The following is an 18,710-nucleotide window of genomic DNA, read 5'->3' as shown; positions in this document are numbered from 1 at the left end:
CACAGCGTGGAGTCTTCTCCTGGCGACCCCCGCCTTCCTTCGGGGGAAACCCGAGGTTTCCTCGCTCTGGCGCTGCGGGACAGCCGCGGGGAACCAAGTTCCCGGGGCTGAAACCTTGCCCGGTGGTAGCGCTCAAGAAACCAAGCGGCAACGGACACCCTCCGGCCCGCTCCTCTGAAGCGCTGGTGTCTGAAAAGGCACCGGCGGGGGGATTGGCGGCCCCGCTCGTGGCGTGGGCGAGAATCCCCGTTTTCACCCCAGAAAAATCATTAATGACACCCAGTGGCATTAACGCAGCCTGTGGCACCAGTAAAGCTGGGCACACCGACATCACAACCGGTGGCACCGGTGCAGCTGGCGACAAGGATACAGCCGGCGGCCCCGGCACCGCTCCCGCTCCCGCTCCCGCTCCCGCTCCCGCTCCCCCGCCCGCCGCCGCCGCCGCCGCCGGGTGCTCGGCGCTGCATGCGGCGGGCGGGAGGGCGGGCGCGGCCCCTTTAAGGCGCGCGGGCGGCGCGGCCCCGCCCCGCCCCGCCCCGCCCGGCCGCCGGGGCGGCTGTGGGGCGGCCTGAGGGACCGCCGCCTCCCGCCGCCTCCCGCCGCGCCGAGGCAGGGCAGGGCAGGGCAGGGCGCTGCTGGGCCAGCGCTGCGGCGGAGGGGCGGCCCGGCCCGGCCCCGCGGGCGGGCGAACGAACGAACGAACGAACGAGCGAGCGAGCGAGCGAGCGAAGGGACGGACTCACCGACAAACCGACCGACCGACCGACGGCGAGGCTTGCGGGGGAGCAAACCCCATGGCTCTGGATTTATAAACACGGCGCAGATGGCGGGGCCGGGTCCCGGCGCCGAGCGCTGCCCCGCCGGCCGCTGAGGCGGGAGGCGAGGCGAGGAGGGAGCAGCAGCGGCGGCGGCGGCGGTGGCGGCGATGGGGGGCGGCAGCTGCCGGCGGGATTAGGTAAGGCGGAGAGGGGAGGAGAGGGGGGGCTGCCCCGGGCGTGGCGCTGCCCGGAGCGGGGCCGGGGGCCGCGGTGACCCCCCCCCCCCCGCCCGCCCGCTGTCAGGCTGCGGCCGGCCCGCTCGGGGCCGGGGCCGGGCCGGGCCGGGGGGGGGGGCCGCTCCCCGCCAGGTAGGGGCGCAGGCGGCCGCCGTTACGTAAAAATGAAAATGTGCCGCGGGAGCCGCTCGCTGGGGGAGAAACTTTTTGTTGTTGTTGTTGTTTTTTCTTTTTTTATCCTCAAGGGAAAGCGCTGCTCAGGGAGCTGTAGGGTCTGGGGGTGCTCGGGAGGAGCCCCGCACTTTGCAAACTAGCGGGGACTAGACCCCCGGTCTGCGGGGTGGGGGCACCCCAAAGGCCTTTTTTTAACACCCCCCTCTTTTTTTTTCCCCCACCTTCGTTCAATTCTGCTTTATTTTTCGGCTCTTGCCCCACATACATATTTGAAGCCGGTGGTTTCACGCTGACACGACAGCCTGGAGAAATTAATGTGCATCCAAGGCGTTGTTTGGCGCCGGGTTGGAAACGCAGCCTTGGCCGAGGCTTGCCCTGGTGCCCCAGAAATGTGTCATTTGTGTGTTGGGGAGAGGGCTGGGGTCCTGGGCACGGCCAGCGGCGATAAGAACTGCGGGGCTCACTTATCTGACGATGTGGCGTTTAGTGGCTGGTGTGTAAATATTTATGGTGGGTAAACAGGGCCGGTGTCTACAGGCAACAAGTGTACGTTTCTCTAAACCCCGGCTCCGGTCTCTGTAGTGATTGCTTTTTTCTGTCGATTCTTATAATTTCCTGTTCCTTCTTCTCCCTCGGCCCTTCCTCCTGCTCCCTTGCTCTGACAATGCACAAAGAGCAGGCTGCAGTGGGTGCAGGCAGCTGCCTGCCATGTGGGCTGCTGCCAAAGCCACTGAAGCAGCAAAACCTACAGAGCTCTGGCCCTCCTGGGGCGAGGGGCTGTGTTGACCCAATAAACCCATCGCTCCTTCCACCGCTTTGAACCCTCTGGATGTCCCTGCCTGTGCAGCCCGGCATGGCTGCAGGCGCATCTGCCTGCGCTGGAGGCTGGGTCTGCTCCCTGAACTTTGTGTTTTGGGTCAGCTCAAGAATTTGCCCGAGAGGACAGTGCTGCTGGAGGTGATCTGTGCAATGGGTATTTCCTAACGCCGCCCTCTTGGTTCACAGGCGTTTATGATTTGGACTCTTTCTGCAGCCTCTCCCTCTGTATTCACATGAAGCAAAGGTTGGCGCTCTGAATGCCTGAAAACGTTAGGGTTTTGCTGAACCCGGTATTTTTAATCTGGCTTTGGTGGATGTGATGTTGTTCCACTGGTATTCCTTGGCCACGTGGGGTGAGAGTTTTTCAATTCAGTGTAGGACTTTTATCAGCAAGGTTAAGTTTTAGTTTGCCATGTGCTTTACAGATAAAGGTTTGGTACTGCTGCTAATTCGTAAAGGGAAGGGATATGAGTTGGGACAACTGGGTGAGTATTTCCATCTCTTCTGAAAGTGGTGACAAAACTCCTGGAGGGCTTCAGTGAAGCTGTGCTTTCCTAGACGGCTTTAGCGTAAGTTGTACTTAATTCTCTGAATTTCACTGCCGACTCGTTGGGTGACTATGGGACCTAGCTCAGGCTCTCATGTGCCTGGGTCTGCCGGCTCTGCGCAGAAGCCATGCCTTGGGTGGGGAATACGGTAAGCAAGGCTGCAAAGTGTTTTGAGGCTGAGTCCCAAGATGCCATGGGAGGGAAGGGAAGTTCTGTGTGTGACAATATTTTATAACTTCAGTTGAGTAAGTTTCAGTATGAGAGAGACTCTTGCAAAATGCATTTAGTTTATTGAAAGCAAATGCAGTCAAACCTCAGTTTGTTGTTGCCAAAAGGGAAAAAGTAGAAGCTATTTTTGGTGCAAGAGAGGAGATGGGGCACGCACATGTCTGGGGCAGGAAAACACTGGTACTTTGTTCTTCTGGCTTCATGTGGGTGGTGGTTTCTGTTATTTAGCTGCGTGTTTCTGCCAAGCTGCAAAACATACCTGGTTCTGAAAACCCTGCGGAGGTCAGGGCCGTCTCTGCGGAGCTGGTACTGGGCCCGTATGGGAACGCCTCCCACGTTGGCATCTCCAGCGCTGGAGAAGTGGGTGGATGCTTCTGGCTCGACACCTTTGAGTGCCAGGGAGGTGACTGGCATTTTTCATGATGAGATCTGGACTGAAACCATAAACTTATTTCATGCAAGCCACCGAACAGCTGCTGCTTGGCAATACCTTTCACTTGCTAATGGCTGTGGTTGGATTTGAACCAAGTCGCCTCGAGTGGAGGTTGTGCCAGTCCCTGGAGCCATCCTGCGCTAAATCCAAAGAGGGTTTGGTTCAGGCTGTGTTTGAATCTTGTAATCAGGAGATCCAGTCTGGTTAAGGCAGTTTTGTTATGATCGGCGATGGAGGCGTGCATGCAGCTGTGCTGATAGCTACGCGTGTTAAGAGCGCTACCCATCTCAACTCCACGCCAGCTCTGGACTGCACTGGCTGGAATTGGTCATAGGAGGTATCTTCATCTTTCGTGACATGGCGGTAAATTATTTGTCCCCTCGATGGTTCCTGGTGTTCCCCCCGCTGCTGGTTCTGGTTGTTAGTGGCCTCTGCTGAAATACAGTCCTGTCTGTGGTCAGGTCATCCAGAGAGAAACTTGAAGTCAACCGTAATTTACATGTTTGAGATACCATCGTCTTCACAGCTCTTTGGGGAGGAGGAAAGTTGCCATCTCCCCAGTTTCTAGATGAGTAGGTAGGAGAGGAGGATTAAATTGGTAAATTTTCAGGTAGTGGGTTTTGGGTGACTGATTTGAGCAGTTGTGAAGGAGTGTGGGTTTGAGAGGGCCTGTGTTTGGGGTGCAGTACTACCCATGCCTGACCTGATGTCTCATTCTGACCAGATCACTAGACATGCCTGAAAATTGAGGTCAGGGGGTTTATGTGAAGTTCAATGTGTCAGAGCGAGTCTGCTGGAAAGCTGGTGAAGAGGAGTCTCTTTCCTCATGAGCGCTCTGCCCGTTCAGCGCAAGGGCTCGTTTCTCCCAATGGCAAAGTACTGGTTCCCTCCTGGGTTTTGTGCCTGCAAGCAGGGATCCCCCAAATGCAGACTGGGGGCTAGTTGCGGGCGTACTCGAGGGTGGAAATCCAGGGCAATGTGTTCTTTAAAGGACTTATCTTTTTGCAGCTGCATTTGTGCGAACTGTGGCTTGCTTTAGTCTTCACTGAGAGATTTCAACGGAGAACAGGGTCAGCTCTAATGGAGCTGGAAATGAGGTATAGCGGCACCCAGTCGCCTCTGTGATTAGTGACTGAGGCTTTTGCAGCCGCTTAAGGATTTGGGCATCATGAGGTCATGGATTCTCATCTAGGATGCTGTGGCATAGGCTCTTGCGTGGCTTTGAAGGACCCTTGCTGTGTGTTGACATAGGAAAGTGGTGGAGAATTGCTATTTATGGGCTGGACTTGTGCTGGCACACAGGTGTCAGGGTCTCTGATTTGCCCTGTGATGTCGAAGGGGTAGATCTTTGCATCACAGCAGAAAATGGAAATGCATATCACTTAATGAGCATGGCTAGAGCAGAGATGCTTCCTAAAAAATGATTGAAGAGGGGAGCTGGAGTTCCAGAACAAAGGGCACGAAAATGCCCATAATAGCCTGGTCAGAGTGAGGGAGGGGGCTGGTAGGAAGGGGAGGAGGACAGAAGAGCAGAAGGAAATGAGTGATTTGGCAGTTTTGGGAAGTGAACCCTGACCCGCGCACGAGGCAGCAGCGGGACTGTACTGGGAATTGAGAAATCTGGGTTGTACCCCCAGTCCTGCTGCCCCCATCCCACTTGTCACTTCCCTTCTGGAGGCCACCAGTTCTCCCTTCCTGCCTCTGGCAACTGGGGTGTGGACTGTCCCTTACAAAAGGCAAGGAGAGCACCTGAGGACAGGCGTTTCTGGTGAGCAGACGGTGCTCGTGTGGTGCTGCTACCCCTGCCATCTTCATGGTGGGAAGCTCAGAGACATGGGACGTGGTTGTTGTCGGGCAGGCAAGAAGAGATGCTCATTGCTGTGGACCCTGCTGCTAACAGTGTGTGCTTGGCCGCTGGTCCGAATTTGGTTCGGAGATGTTCAGAGAGGAGTCCTGCCTGCAGGGGAGAGGTGACCAGTGCCGGCGCTGGAGGAAAAGCAATAAAGATGGAGCTTGATGGCTGTGGCTGTGATTGCTACCACAGTGCTAGGGCTGGAGGAGAGTTGGGGCACGGGGAGGGGATGACACGGAGAGCAAAGCAATTGGCACGGTTATGTGCCTGCTGGGTGGCAAGGAGGATGCTGATAATGGTTAGTGCTCTCAAGCGCTTTATAGCTGCAGAGCACTGAACAAACATTAACGAATGTAAAGGATAGCAGCTTTGTCTAGTTACAGAGAAGGGAAGTTAACTCCAAATTAACTTTATGATCCGTGAAACTGAAGGTTATTTAAAAAAATAATAACATAAATGGAAATGCTGAAGTTTTCCAGAGTCGCTGAGTATGCTGCTTGTTGTTTAATGCCTTCCATTTTTTCACTCCCAGTCTGTGTTTTTGGCTCGGGAACAAATTACAGGCAATATCAGCTTACGCTTGGATTTGAACCCACATTACTCTTAGTCAGCTGAAATATTTCCCCTTATCGCCGCTCCCATAATGTTTATTTTAGACCAGATAGCATCATGGCTTTTCTGCTAGCTGTAGGGAAGAAGCCAGTCTTTGAAACAGCCCAGCACCTTGGAAAGAAATGATCTCAAAGCCAGTTTGCTTTCTGAAAGGTACAGCTTCATTTTCCACCGAGAGCTTTATGCAAGGCTGTATCCCAGAACAGTTCACGGCATTAAAAATCCAGGAGGCAGCAGATGGATGAATTGCTGACAGATTTAAAATCGTATGACAAACATAAAGGATTCAGACGTGAGGCCAAGGCAGGAGGAAGGTTGCAGGGGGGAGGTGGAGGCAGAAAGGTCGACTAAGTTATTCTGGGCAGGAGGAGATGTGCAATCAAAGGCAGACTCCAGTGGGTTCAGCCTACAAGGGGAAGGGAAGGTCTTCAAGAGGAGGGATGTGGTGAGGAGCATGTTCCCATCAAAGGGCAGGGAGCCCTCCGTGTCCTGCACCAGTGGTGGGAGGAGGGAGGGGACCACGTCCAGCCCCGGCAGCGGCAGTGAAGCCAGGAGGAGCGGGGCTGCCCTGGGAGGAGACAATGTGGTGGGGCCCAAATGGTTTCCTCCTGTGGGAAGTGGTCCGAGGGAGAGTGCCAGCGCTGGGGGAGGCAGGGGACGGTGTGAGTATTGTCTCTGGTAGCCGCAGCCCTGGCTGCGGCTCTCCCGGCGGTGCATGTGTCGAGGCAGGGAGAGCCAGCAGGATTTCCTCTCTGCGGTGCTGGCTCCCGGGTTAATAACTAACCAAGCAGTCTAGGTTTATCCTTTCATTGTGGAAGAGAATTATTTACATAATACCACTCCGCGTAATCTTTATTTAGCATTGTTTCCCTGGCCTAACTCTGGACGGAGTGGCGGTGCCCAGAAATGCAGTTTTGGCCCAAATACGTGGGAAGTTAACCCTTACTGTCTGGGCGTGCTTCACCCTGCCTGTGCAATGAACTGGCTGTAAACTGAAGAAATACTCCAGTGGCGTGGCCATCTGTCATGTAGTTTTTGGGACCTTTAAGTCTTCTAAACCCTGTTTTCTGCTGGCTTCGGGCTGGTGCTCTGTGCTGGTACCCAAATGCTTCTCACCAGCTTTCTAAGCAACACAGTTAAGGTTTGTCCTGTGCATGTTGGGGCAAGAGAGTGGTTTGTATTGCGCTCTTCTGTGTCTTTATGTTAAAGAAGACAGAAGGAAAGAAATGTGTCAGCCCGTGGGTGGAGAATGACAGGATTTGGGAAGCTTCCTGGTGCGGATCATCCCATCGTCTGTAATCAGTCCCTGAGGACTCTCTGTCTCCCAGGCGGGCAGGTTTCGTCCTCCTCAGGGAGTGTGTAATTGCAAGGTCTGGAGGCTTAGATGGTTGTGTAAAGAGCTGGGGCCTGATTATTGCGGCACACTACGGTGAAGGACTGAACCCTGGGCTTGGGGCTCAGTGGGATGTGGTGGGAGAGTTGAATCGGTGAGTAGGATGGCAGGCAAAGTCAAGCTTTCTGAAAATCTACCTGTACCTCCTGCTGTGCAGTGCTGGCTGGGGAGGGTGGAGGGTAGGGTGTCTTGTCCCGCAGCGTAGAGGAGTGTGGGCTTCTAATAAGCTGTGGCAAACAATGGAAAGTTGGCTTTCTTCTGAAAATATTTTAAAACCTTATAAAATTACTCCAACAGCTACTTTTTTATAGGACCAAGTCTCAGCTGTGTGATACTTGATCACTTTGTAAATAGCTCAGTTTTTGGCCTCTGCAAACTTCTTGAACACGTACCTCCCAGCACTGCAGAAACACTGGTTAGCACATGGTTTATTGGTGGCAGCACCTGGCTCACATAGCAGAAGGCACTTTGCAGCTCTGCATAAGTGTTTACTGCCGAGGCCGTGTGATCTCTTTGGCTTGATGTTGCAAGGAGCTGGTTTTGCGAAGGCTGCGAGTCCCCAGTGATTTACACTGGATTACCCAGTGGTACATGCATAGTCCAGGCTGGACGTTGGCATGTGATGGCCTCTCCTGTCAGCCTTGCTGGAGGGCAATGCAGATTCTCTGTCAGTTTTATGCTGGTGATCAAGCCTGAAACTTGCTGGAACACAGATAACTTGTTAACACTCTCCTTGAACCAATTACACCTGGCAGGGTGAGTTTGCATTGGATTGGTGCTGAGACGTGTGACTGCAGCGTTCCTGATCTATTGCTTGAAGCCCTAAAGCTTTGTCTACTGACTCGTCAAGCCCTCACTGTTACCGTCATGCGATTCATGATATCATGCGGTATGTAAATCTTAGGTGTGTAACAGAGTGGTGGTGTTTGGTATCAGAGCTGTGTGCTCGGGAAGTTTCTCCAGTCATTTGCCTGGGGGTGTTTTTTCCTGCATTGGGACCTTAAATAACTGTGTCCCCTCTTCTCTGGCACAAGAGTTTCTTCTGTTTGGCAAAGGGAATGACTCTTTCCTGTTGGAAAGATTTCCTTGATCAAGCCCTTGTTTTTCTGCAGATACCATGTCATATAATTCCATTAATAAACTTTTCAAGCTTTGTCTTGAAAGCAGTTACAGCTTTTTTTTTTTTTCCCCTTTGCTGCAGAGTTTCAAGCTCATGCCAAAGTCTCAGCTTCATTTCTAGGTCACCGGTCTGCCCTTTCATTTCCCCCCTCATGCTGAAGTTGGCTGGCTTGTTTTGATTTGGTAATATGTGAGGTGGTGTCCACAGACAAAACCAGGCAGGCCAGTGAAATTCATGTTTCCCCGCAGCCTTGTTCCTGTTGTGTGTGTGTGTGAATAATAATTTCCAAATGCCAGACCAGAGGTGATTAAAAACTGTCAAAGAAATAAAACGCAGCAAAGTCTGCGTTACAGAAATCTGTGTATCCAGTGTTTTGGGAAAAGTCTTCTGATGGCTTTTTCCACTGCCAGTTCAGATTCTTGTTTAAGGCTTTCTAGTCTTAAATAAATGTCACTTATTTGGGAGGTGCTGATGAGGCAGCCTGAGTGTATCCAGGCTATGCAGGAGGCTTGGCTGCCGCTGGCTGTGTGTAGGGGCCTGGGGCCAGTAGCACTGCCTTTCTGCGCTTGCTCTGCAGAGTTGTTTGGGATCCTGAGCTGCTGTTGAGATGTTTTTGCATGATGTGGCACAGGCACCTGGGCGGCTAGCTCAGCTGCGGGTTTGTGGCTGGAGCTGCATAGCGTGACTGGCAAAGGGTAGAGGGGTGAAAGGCTTCTCTGCAGCCCGCGTGGATGCTTGAGTGGACATGAAGAGCTGAAAATCCTCCTTGGGAGTGGCACACAGTGTCTGCTGCTTGCTCTGAGTGAGTACAAGTGGTTGTTTTTTACTGAGCTGCAAGGCAATGGATGTTCAGAGGTTTTTATGCAACTCCAGTGTTGGGACCACGAAGTAGTTGTCATGTCATCAGTTAGATGCGTTGAGCATCTTTATTTTTGGAGCAAATGATCCTGCTGACAGCATGTATAGGAGGTGTCAGCCAGCTCTTTTTTCTTCTTCCTCTCTATTTTTTTTTCTTCATTTGTAGGTTTTAGTCTTGGCTTGGCTTTGCTCTCTTGACAGGGTAGCTGCTAAAAAATTTTGTTGTGCTTTTTGATTTTTGATGTCTACGTGTCTTAAGATGCCATGATTAGAGATGCATGTAAAGAGCTGCTGCGGTTTTGGTCCAGAACCCAGCCAGCTGCCAGCAGCGTTCCTGAGGGCTGTGTGGTGATGGACTGAGAAACACTGCAGGATTTTGGGTTTTCTCCAGCATTATGAAACAAAAGTAGAGATGTCTGTGTGTACCTTAAGGGTTGTGTTTTTGTTCTAACTCTGTCACTGTGGAAAGCTAAGATTTGCATCTTTTCCACTGAGATTGGTGCTCATGAAATTTAGAGCACTTCTGTGAATGTCCTTAAACTCTGCCAACAGCAGGTGAAAGCTGAGAAATGGGGAGTTTGGTTTGCCCAGAGGTGGAGGAGTCGTGCTGCAGAGGCAGACGCAAGCACCCTGGTTGTTCCTACTTTCCCTGCCAAAGACTGTGTGAGTTTTGCTGTTTCAGTGAGACAAGAACTTTTAAGCTCCATCTGTAGCTTTTTTTTTTTCCATTTTGTTCAGTTGTGCTTTTTAAATGTCCATGGATTTCTTCTCGGCAGGAGGTTTTATTCCCCACACAATGTATTATTGTGTTTGTCTTGCTCTAGTTCCTTGTTTTATGCGGAAACACCTTGAACCTTTGGCTGAGTTGGAAGATGGGTGCAGAGTCAGACCCTGGCTGCAGGCGCGGGGCTGTTCCAGGAAGAACATGTCTCTGCATGACTCTTCAGCCTTGAGTTACCTGGTTGCTGCTTGAGGCATTAAATGTGTTTGGCTAACGCAGGCACTCCCCTGCGTTTTGATCAGGCAGTCTACAGGTAGTTATTTTTTTTTTTTTATGGAGGCTGATCCTTAGGGTAAAGAAGGCTGTAACCAGAAATAAGTGAGTGTTCACACTTGCCTTTATGAACTTCTTGAGTATTTTGCCAATTAATTCTTGGGTAACTGAGGCTAAAATACCTACTGTAAAGGACACGGCCAGGAATGCTGCTAACCTGGGGCCTGATCCTTTTTTCACTCATTCTAGTTTTGCATAAACTTGATAAAGGTGCCTGTGCTGTCTTGGCCCTTTGTAGTCTGCTGTACAAAGCCTCTCAACCGGCAGAAGAAATGTCTAAATAAATACAGCAGCTTTGCCTTGCAGTTTTGCCAAGTCAATTTAATGTGTATGTTGAGGAGGCAGAACAATTAGTTATGGAGACAAATGGGTCTTCTCTGTGTTCTGTGCTCCCGTCACACGGCCAGCTCCGAGTGTTGCGATAAGCATAACAGTGAAATCTGTATTAAGCAACCAATTAAGGCCTCTGCAGAAGGGGGAAAAAAAAAGTAGCAGCTTAACATTAACCTGCTAAGAAAGGTGGAGCTGAATTGTATCTCTTAATGGGTTTGGGTCTGTCAAACAAGGGTGATTTCTTATGCCTTTTTCGCAGCATCTAGCTGACTTCTTTTAGGCTGTATTTTTGGGATATGAGGGCTTTGGCTATAGTGCTGGCTAAAGGAGTTTGACACATCACTGCCCCTCACCATGTTCCTATCCCAGTTCTTCTCTCCTGTTATTTTTCACGTGGGTAGTTGAATGAATGTCTTCACCAAGCAATGGTGCTTTTGGTTGAGTTGGCACTGCTGTGGGGGTAGTATGGGTACTGCAGGGAGGGCCAAGGTACAGACAGCCTGAAATCAGGGGATAGGTGGCTGTAATTTGCACAGCTTGGTTACATTTCAAGCTGATGTCTTTTGTGGGAGTAAAACCACAGTCCTAAAATTCTTCTCTAAATAGCAGATTTTTCTCTCAAACTTCTGCACAGACCTGTGCTTATCTCTGATGTGTCTCCCTTTAGCAGGGGATAACCCAATTCTGCAACAGATGATACAGTCCCTCACGCAGTGTTCTACTTGCATTCCCGCAACAGCGGTGATTACAGCCTGGAGTCACAGTCAGGCAATATTGGTAGAAGTTGGGTCCTTTCCTGCCATGATCTGGGCAGCTGGGAAGGTCTGTGGCATTTGCTCCTTTTCCATAGGCTGGAAATTGACTGCCTGGTTCACAAACATGGCAGGGTTTGGGCTTTTCACATTGCCCTCCATGTGCCCGTTACTGCTTTGTGTTAGGTGCTGGCTGCGTTACCTTTGTTCCTTGAGCTTTGCTTGTGCTTGCTGGGAGACTCAAGTAGTCTGTGGTTTTGTGCCTTCAGCCCTGCATATCCAGGGGAGAGCTGATGAAGAGGAAAGTTGGTCAGATGCCATCCTCTGTGCCCTGTGGCAGCTTCTGCAAGCACTGGTCTTGGCTCAGTAAGGCACTTGATGAACAGAAAGTGAGAGAGGGGAGGGTCTTTTTGGCAAGAGAGTTTAAAACCGCTCTTCTACAGGAGCTTTGCTGAATTGCAAATTGCTGTTTCTCTCCCACTTCTTTTCTAAATCTGCTGCTGTTCTAGAAGTGGCGGTAGTTTTTACTCGCGTGCTCTAGTGCATGGATGAATGAATGTGTATTGCAGTGTAGAGTTGTAAGTAACTGACATGATGTTGATCATAATGTAGCTAATGACACTTAAAAATATTTGCTTGTTTGGGGAAATGCTGTAACACACTGTGGTTTCTTCCCAGGCACTGGAATAGATAAACAAGGTTCGGCTGTATTTGGCATGGTGTTTGGAGAGATGGACAGCTTTCTGTCACTTCTTTGGCAGATGGGTTTTGAATTTTTACGAGAAAACAGAGCATCTTTTTGTTTCTTCCCCCACTCAAAAACAAAGAAAAGCCAGGTGGAGGGCAAATCTCACATGCATTCTGTTTATTTCCGTGTGCAAATGCATCATCTTGATGTGTCATTAACCTGGTTGCTCTCTGGTGCTATTTTTAGCAGCCTTATGATCTACGGACAAGGAGCTCTTCCAGTAAGCATTTGTAAGCAGCCCAGAGTGGGGGGGGGGGGGGGGTGTTTGCACAGAGCCCAGGGTGTCCCGGGGTGGTGGGGTCCTCCTCTCTGCCCTGCTGGGGGGCCTGGAGGAGCTGGACGCAGCTCCCCCATCCCTGGTCTCACATAGGGAAATCTGTGTAAAGCATTACTCTTCAGTTCCTGTGACCATGGTAACCAACTTGGATACATCAAACTTGACTAATTAACCTAATGGAGAGTCGTTTCCAGGCTGAGTGTCTCCCCTCGGATTTCAGAGCAGAACTTGTGTTGTCTGATCCACCAGCAGCCTTCACAGCCAGCACTGACTTTCTCAGGGTGGTTTCTCCAGCAGGTTTCTTTCCCAGGTCCATATGAGCTGGAGGGTATGGCTCTGAACTGGACCGATGTCTCGGGTGCTTCTTTTGCTCTGCATTCCCCTCTTGCTGTATAATCTCTCACATTCCCATGGGAGGAAGGTTGCACACTCAGATGGGAAAAACTTGCTCTGATTTCCTCCTTGGACTGGGTGAGGTGAAAGTGAATACTTTTCTGCATCTCTTGTGTTTCTGTACGGCACTGCAGGATCTCTGCCACCCTGACTTTTGCTGTTTAAAATCTGGTCAAATCCTCAGGCTTTAAACAAAACAACACATCCTGGAGATGTCTGTGCACGTCTTTGGGTTTCCTCATCTTAATGTACTAGTTAAAGGCATTGCTACTTTGCGCTGTTTCTCCTGGGTTTAATTATTATTTCAGTGATTGGAGCTGCAGACTGCAGCAGGGACTTAAGAGTTCAGCCTCAATTAAAAACCATCCTGTGCCAGGCAGATAGCGGCAGGCAGCACTGCTATTCTCAAGTGTCTCCAGCAGTCCATCTAAATACCATGTGATCGGTTGAGTTGAGAAATTTGAGTAGGCAGAAAGCAGTTTCTGGGATAAACCTTGTGAGTGCTTCTCAAAATAGCCTGAAAGCAAGGTTTTGCTTTCCGCAGCCGCTCTTGGTCCTTGAGGCTGGTCAGAATTTTAGGTGGATTACTAAATATTGCTAAGCTCTGATCTTCAAAAATCACGGGATCCTTTTTTCTTTTTTTCTTTTTGATGCTGCTTCTGGTGTGTTTGAACTTAAAGGATTTGCATTTTCATGTCTTTTTAGCCTTAATTGTAAGTACTGGGACCTTCCTTGTTTGCGGTTTCAGCTTTTTATATTTTTCAGCAAAGCTGAAATCACTGTGCAGTTGATGACCCCGTGTTTGACCCTTTGAAACCTCTTGGGCAGCCCGGCAAACAAATGTGCTGTGAGAGGAGCACATGAGAGTAGCCTGAGCCATTATGCTGGTCAGTCATTGACTAGGACTCTTGTTTTTCTTCCTTTGAAGATCTGCTTAATCATTGGCATTGCAATCCCCACTGTGCTGGGCACCTGGAGAGGTTTGCTGGCCTCTCCCTGTGATGTCCCGGGTGACGTGGGAGATGGCAGGGGGGGCTTTAGAGAGTCCAGTGCTGTAATCAGGTTTTACTGGGGAAGAGATTGTCATTGATATCCCTGGGATTTGGCATCTATATAAATACACGAGCCAAGCTCTATTTAAGTGTGTAGGTTCACATCAGTTCATTTGCCTGGGAATAGGGTAGGGAGCATCCCAAGACTGTGGTCCTTCCCTGTAATTTCTATTCCCAGTATAAATCATAGATGCTGGCGAGGTGGGGCTTGCTGAGGGTCAATCCCTGTAAATGCTGGTGCAGCTAGATGGAAGTGACTGCTTCAGATACGGCTGATTTCAGGCCTAATTGAGAGATGGGGATAAAAACCATGTGTCTAAAACTGGTATGGTCACACTGATGGAGACTAGTGCCCCTGGGCCTGGGTGCTGCACAGGTAACTGAAAGTTTGTGAAGCAGCTCTCAGATCTCATGGTTGCGAGTTGGTTTTCAACCCTTATTTACTGTTATACCTCTGGGTGATACTGAACTGCAGAACTGGAGATACTGCAGAACTGAATTCTGCAGCTGAATTCACATGGGAGAAATGAGAATTGCTGCTTTTTGTTGGAGGGAAAAAAAAATCTGCTTATATCAAATGCTTGTGATCCTTCCAGCTTGTGGCTTGGAAAATGGGAGAAAATTGATAGTAAGGGCTGACCAGCAGGTGGAGAGAGGTAAGGTCCTGGCTTTCTGTGGGCCTTATTTCATGAACTTTCTTGTCCTTCATGTGTTTGCTGATGTGTCAGTGGAACTGAATTTTATTGGCAAAAATGTGGTTTGAACGGTTATCTTAGATTCACTCTCAGTTGCTTGCCTAAGGGTGATTTTAAGCTGGGTTTCCAGGATCATCCCTGCTCTTGCTGTGGCTTTGCCTGGTCTGCTCTCCCCTCCCAGGCTGGCTGTCTGCACGAGGGGCATCTCTGCAGAGAGCAGCATGTCATTCATGCTCACCGTGTACTGAGCAGAAGCCATGAAAGATGTCATTTGGATGACAGTGATTTGGGGTAGCTCTAGAAAATAATTTTCTGCTGGTGGATAGTTCCAAACTATTTCCCTCCACCACCACCCCCCTTCCGCAAAACAAAAGAAGAGATGAAAGGATTCATTAGGAATTATTCACTCAGCTCTGCCGCCTGTCTGAGATCTGGCTGTCTACGTTCATCCCCCAGCTCAGGGAAGGTCAGAGGGCATCTCCCTGGGGAGGATTTGCTGTTGACTGAATTGCACTCTGTCATTATCCTGCTGGATAACGAATGCAGTGGCCTCATTGGCACTGGCTTCAGAAAAAGCACGGTCATCTGCATGTGGCCTTGAGGCGAGAGGCGAAAACCTAAGGAGAGCGGTGTGGAAAACCTCATCTTGTGGGAAAGATACAGGATGGACCCAGGCGGTTTGGCACAGCATGATGCTGAACAGGTCTGTAGCCGCTCTGGACCTCTGTGTTACCTTGCTCTTCCTTGGGATGTGGGGGGACCCAGCAAGAGGGTTTGAAGGACAAAACCCCTTCTGATGGGGTGAAACTGGTTAGATTTGCTCCCGTTTTCCTCAGTGGAAAATGTGGCATGCTTGTGACACAGTCTGAGATCTTTTAATAATATTGAAACCATTTTTTTTCCTGTTTGTTTTGTTTCCAAATAGGTTTCCTGAAAGAAAAACATACAAATCCCCCTGAGCTAATTGGTGTGTGATTTGAATTCAGCTGCTCCCTTGGAAGAGCTTTTCCAGCAGCTGATCTGAAAATAACCTTTCCCACAATATTGTGAGTTGTCAGTCAACGCTAAAGGATCTTGAAGTTGCTGGTGAGGAGGAGAGATGTGTTTTGTTTGATACGCTGCATCTTTTAGTTTGAGTGTCATAAAATACTCAGAGACGTGTGAAAAAGATTCTAATGGAGAGAGGCTATCAGAGGGATGCAAGTCTTGGTGGCTGGAAATGAATAAGAAACAGTTGTGGGTGCTTGAGCCTGTTGGGCTGGCTGAGGAAGTAGATAGACCTGAAGAAAGTTTACATTTTAAGCACCAATTTCAGATGATACCTACCGCCTTGTGCCTTGATGTTCTGGCAGCTGCAGGCTTAGAAGGGCTTGAGGCTGTGCCCTTCCAGCGTGTGGTTGCATGTCACTGAACTGCACGGGGGTGGCCAGATGCAGCCCTGTGAAGTAAAGTATTAAGCTTCAAATGTTGGCCTTCATTGCCTTTAGGCTAAGTCAGTTCCCTGGAAGATGCTGTGATAAAATTGCTCGCCCAGGTAATTTGTGTCTTGATGACAAGCAGCAGAGAGGAGGGCGAGAGTTTGTGTGTCTGCTTATTGCTGTCATCTGTCTTGCAATCAGAAATATATGAAATGGCCTTTTGTATTACAGCGCAGCGTGTGTGAGTGCATATTTAAGTGGTTAGCAAATATATCCAGTTGCTAGATTGGATCACATCACCATCTTAACAAATATATAGACAGTGATGGTTCACATCTGGATGTCCTGACAGTACAGTACAGGAGGAGGTGGTCTTAGTGAGTTTTAAATCTTATACCCGAAGCAGGGTAATAATTGCTTGAAATCACTGTAATTCTGCCACCAGCATTAAAGGATGTAGAATTATCCTGTGCTGTAATAAAACAAAAAAAAATACAGCTGCCTGGAAAATTCTTGTTACTGTAATCCAGCACAAAGTGTGTGGGACTGGTCGTGGATCAGTTTAATTGCTTTTGGGGGTCTGATCCTCCAGATCCTTATCGCTGCAAGAAAACCTCCTCAGAAGGGCGGTTGTCTTTGGGCTGGTGTTCAGCTGTGTGATGCATGACCAAGTAGTAGTTTGTAGCATTTATGAACTAGGGCAGAAGTAGATCCCTTTATTCAGGCAGACCCATATAAGCCTTCAGCACTCTATATTAGGCCCCAAATTTGCCTGTGTTATAAACAAGTATGTGGCTGCATGCTTGTGTGTGTTTCTTTTTTTAAGCTGAAGGCAACCCCTTAAGCTCTTTTCTGCAGGTCTGTTCAAGCTGGGGCATGGGGAATTCCTAAGAGGATTATCATGGTTTACTTGATACAGAACTTGAACTTGAGCAATGGCTTATCTTATCAGTGATAAAAGACATGGAAATGAAGTTTATGTAACCAAAGAGGTCTTGAACATGGCTTCCCCTCTGCTGGAATGACAGGTCTCTGGAGTTGTTCTCTGTTCACAATTGCAGTGTTTCTGTTATCTGGCGCGTACTGCATGGGTACCGCTGGCAATCATTTATTTCCAGTGCTGTATTTGGAGGAGTTCTGCAAGAAAAGAAAAAGAAAGGGGTGGAAGGGGAGGGCTGCAGAGCCTTAGCAAGAGAGGCTGGGCATTTGCTGCTTTAGCTGGAAAGCTTGGTGTCCGGGCTGGAGAGACTGGTGCCAATCATGGCTTGGTTGCAAGCTTCTGCATTATACTGAGCTCGGCAGGTCATTTGAAGAACAGCAGAGAGCAGACCCACTTCACTAGTGGGCTGTGAGCACGGGGCTGGAAAGTCTCTACAGTTGTGAGTAAACTTGACCCTGAGAAGCAGAAAAGGCCTGGGAATAGGTAAAGATGCCCAGTCTGTTCCTAGTGAATCAGAAAAAGTAGATGAGTGGGGAGGGCTGGGATAATCTCTTTGGCGGCAGCTAGTAAATAAATGCAGGCAAATGTCTGCTGCTGTACTCTGGCTCTGCTGACCGATTGCTCCGACACAGGATGGGACACAGCGTTCGTGCCTCTGCACAGGCGAGGGAGGCGGTGAAGCACCCTGACTGCTGCTGCCGGAGGAGACTGGCCTGAGCATCGTGGCACAGCCGTGGTCTCGCCCGCTGCCCCGCGCAGAATACGCCTGCATGGCGGATGAGCTGCGCAGCTGTGGGTGCAGCAGGGCTGCCGAGCCGGACAGGCTGTAGCCGCCTGCTCGTCTCCCTGCTGGTGTACAGGGGCTGGCCCTCACCTCTCCTGTGCTTTGGAGGGGGAGATACATGATGCTCGGCTAGTAGCTACGTGACCAGGTGTTAGGAAGAAGAGAGGAGCCCTTCCATCCTGCCAGATTTCGGTGGGTTTGCTTGCCCTGGTGTCCTACACCTGCCTTGTCTGTGCTGGATGGGAGGAATTTTATGTTTTAAGCTCTCACTGTCACAGACTGTGACAATGCCACAGAGGTCCAGGCAGCACCGTGCTTCCCACAGAAGGACTCAGCAGACAGTCGAAGGCTGGCAGGCTGACAGCACGTATTAGAGGTAACCTTCAGGAAATGCCACACACAGCCCTCGCTGAGCTTTCTGGCTCCGGGCGCATACAGTATTTACACCACGCTTCTTGAGTTTCCCTGAAGGCTCTCAGCCTGCAGCTGCCTTTCTGTGCTCTGCCACCTGCCCCGTGTCCTCATGCTCCAGTGCCTGGGGTTGGTACTGGCTGCTGGGCTCCCCCAGCAGTAACCCGCTGCGCTGGAGGGAGCTGTGGAGACCAGCTCTTCCTCTGTGCGTGGCACAAAGGTCATCTCCTTTGGCCTCCTAAAAGTGGTGCTTGTGGTAATGTGCTTTTGGAGCCTTGGGTGAAGCCAGCAGCAAGTTTTCACGCTTGTATGTGCAAGGAATGACCCATTAAGAAGCATAGCACCTGCACAGCAGCTGCTTCTTGAAATGCAAGGGAATTACATGGGATCAGGTCTTCTATCTAAGCAGATGACTTGCTCAGGTGGCTGTGTGTGGAGTTAAAAGCCAAAACCTAAGCCTTAAGATTTGAGAATTTTCCTCAGGTTGTCATGATGGTGTTTCTCCATCCAACATGAGGTGGGAGAAAGGAAATGCGATAATATCTTGTTCTGGTAAACAATGGTACTAAACAGCAGCCCCTGAAATACTTTGTGGTGATAGAGCCTGGACTGCATAGGTGTGAGGAGACAGTACTGTGCACCACACTGGGACATTTGCCTCAAAGGTCAGGTATTTTCTCTGCTTCCTGGGAGAGAGATTGGGGCATGTATATCTGCAGGGCAGGATTACGGGATGTGCTCGGGTCTGGCCTTGATCTGCTGCCCCCAGAGTCGGTGGCTCATGTGTCTTCTACAGACTGAGGAGTGACTTTTCCAGCAGCA

The 18,710-nt window shown here is 50.1% G+C and overlaps 1 protein-coding gene across 14 annotated transcripts in view; it reads left to right on the top strand.

The window, feature by feature from the left end:
* Nucleotides 1-589: 589 nt before the first annotated feature.
* NCOR2 (nuclear receptor corepressor 2) overlaps nucleotides 590-18,710 on the top strand; it is a 260,599-nt gene continuing 242,478 nt past the window's right edge. For 7 of the 14 annotated variants that reach the window (XM_069794863.1, XM_069794861.1, XM_069794859.1 and 4 more), the window contains exon 1: nucleotides 590-955. The gene's annotated coding sequence lies outside the window, so the exon portion shown is untranslated. The remainder of the gene's footprint in view (nucleotides 956-18,710) is intronic. The other 7 variants (XM_069794875.1, XM_069794874.1, XM_069794876.1 and 4 more) reach the window with 2 other exon arrangements.

The sequence above is a fragment of the Haliaeetus albicilla genome, chromosome 10, assembly GCF_947461875.1.
Source record: "Haliaeetus albicilla chromosome 10, bHalAlb1.1, whole genome shotgun sequence".
NCBI lineage: Eukaryota > Metazoa > Chordata > Aves > Accipitriformes > Accipitridae > Haliaeetus > Haliaeetus albicilla.
The sequence above is the reverse complement of the archived record's forward strand: the minus strand, read 5'-3'. Positions and strand labels throughout refer to the sequence as shown.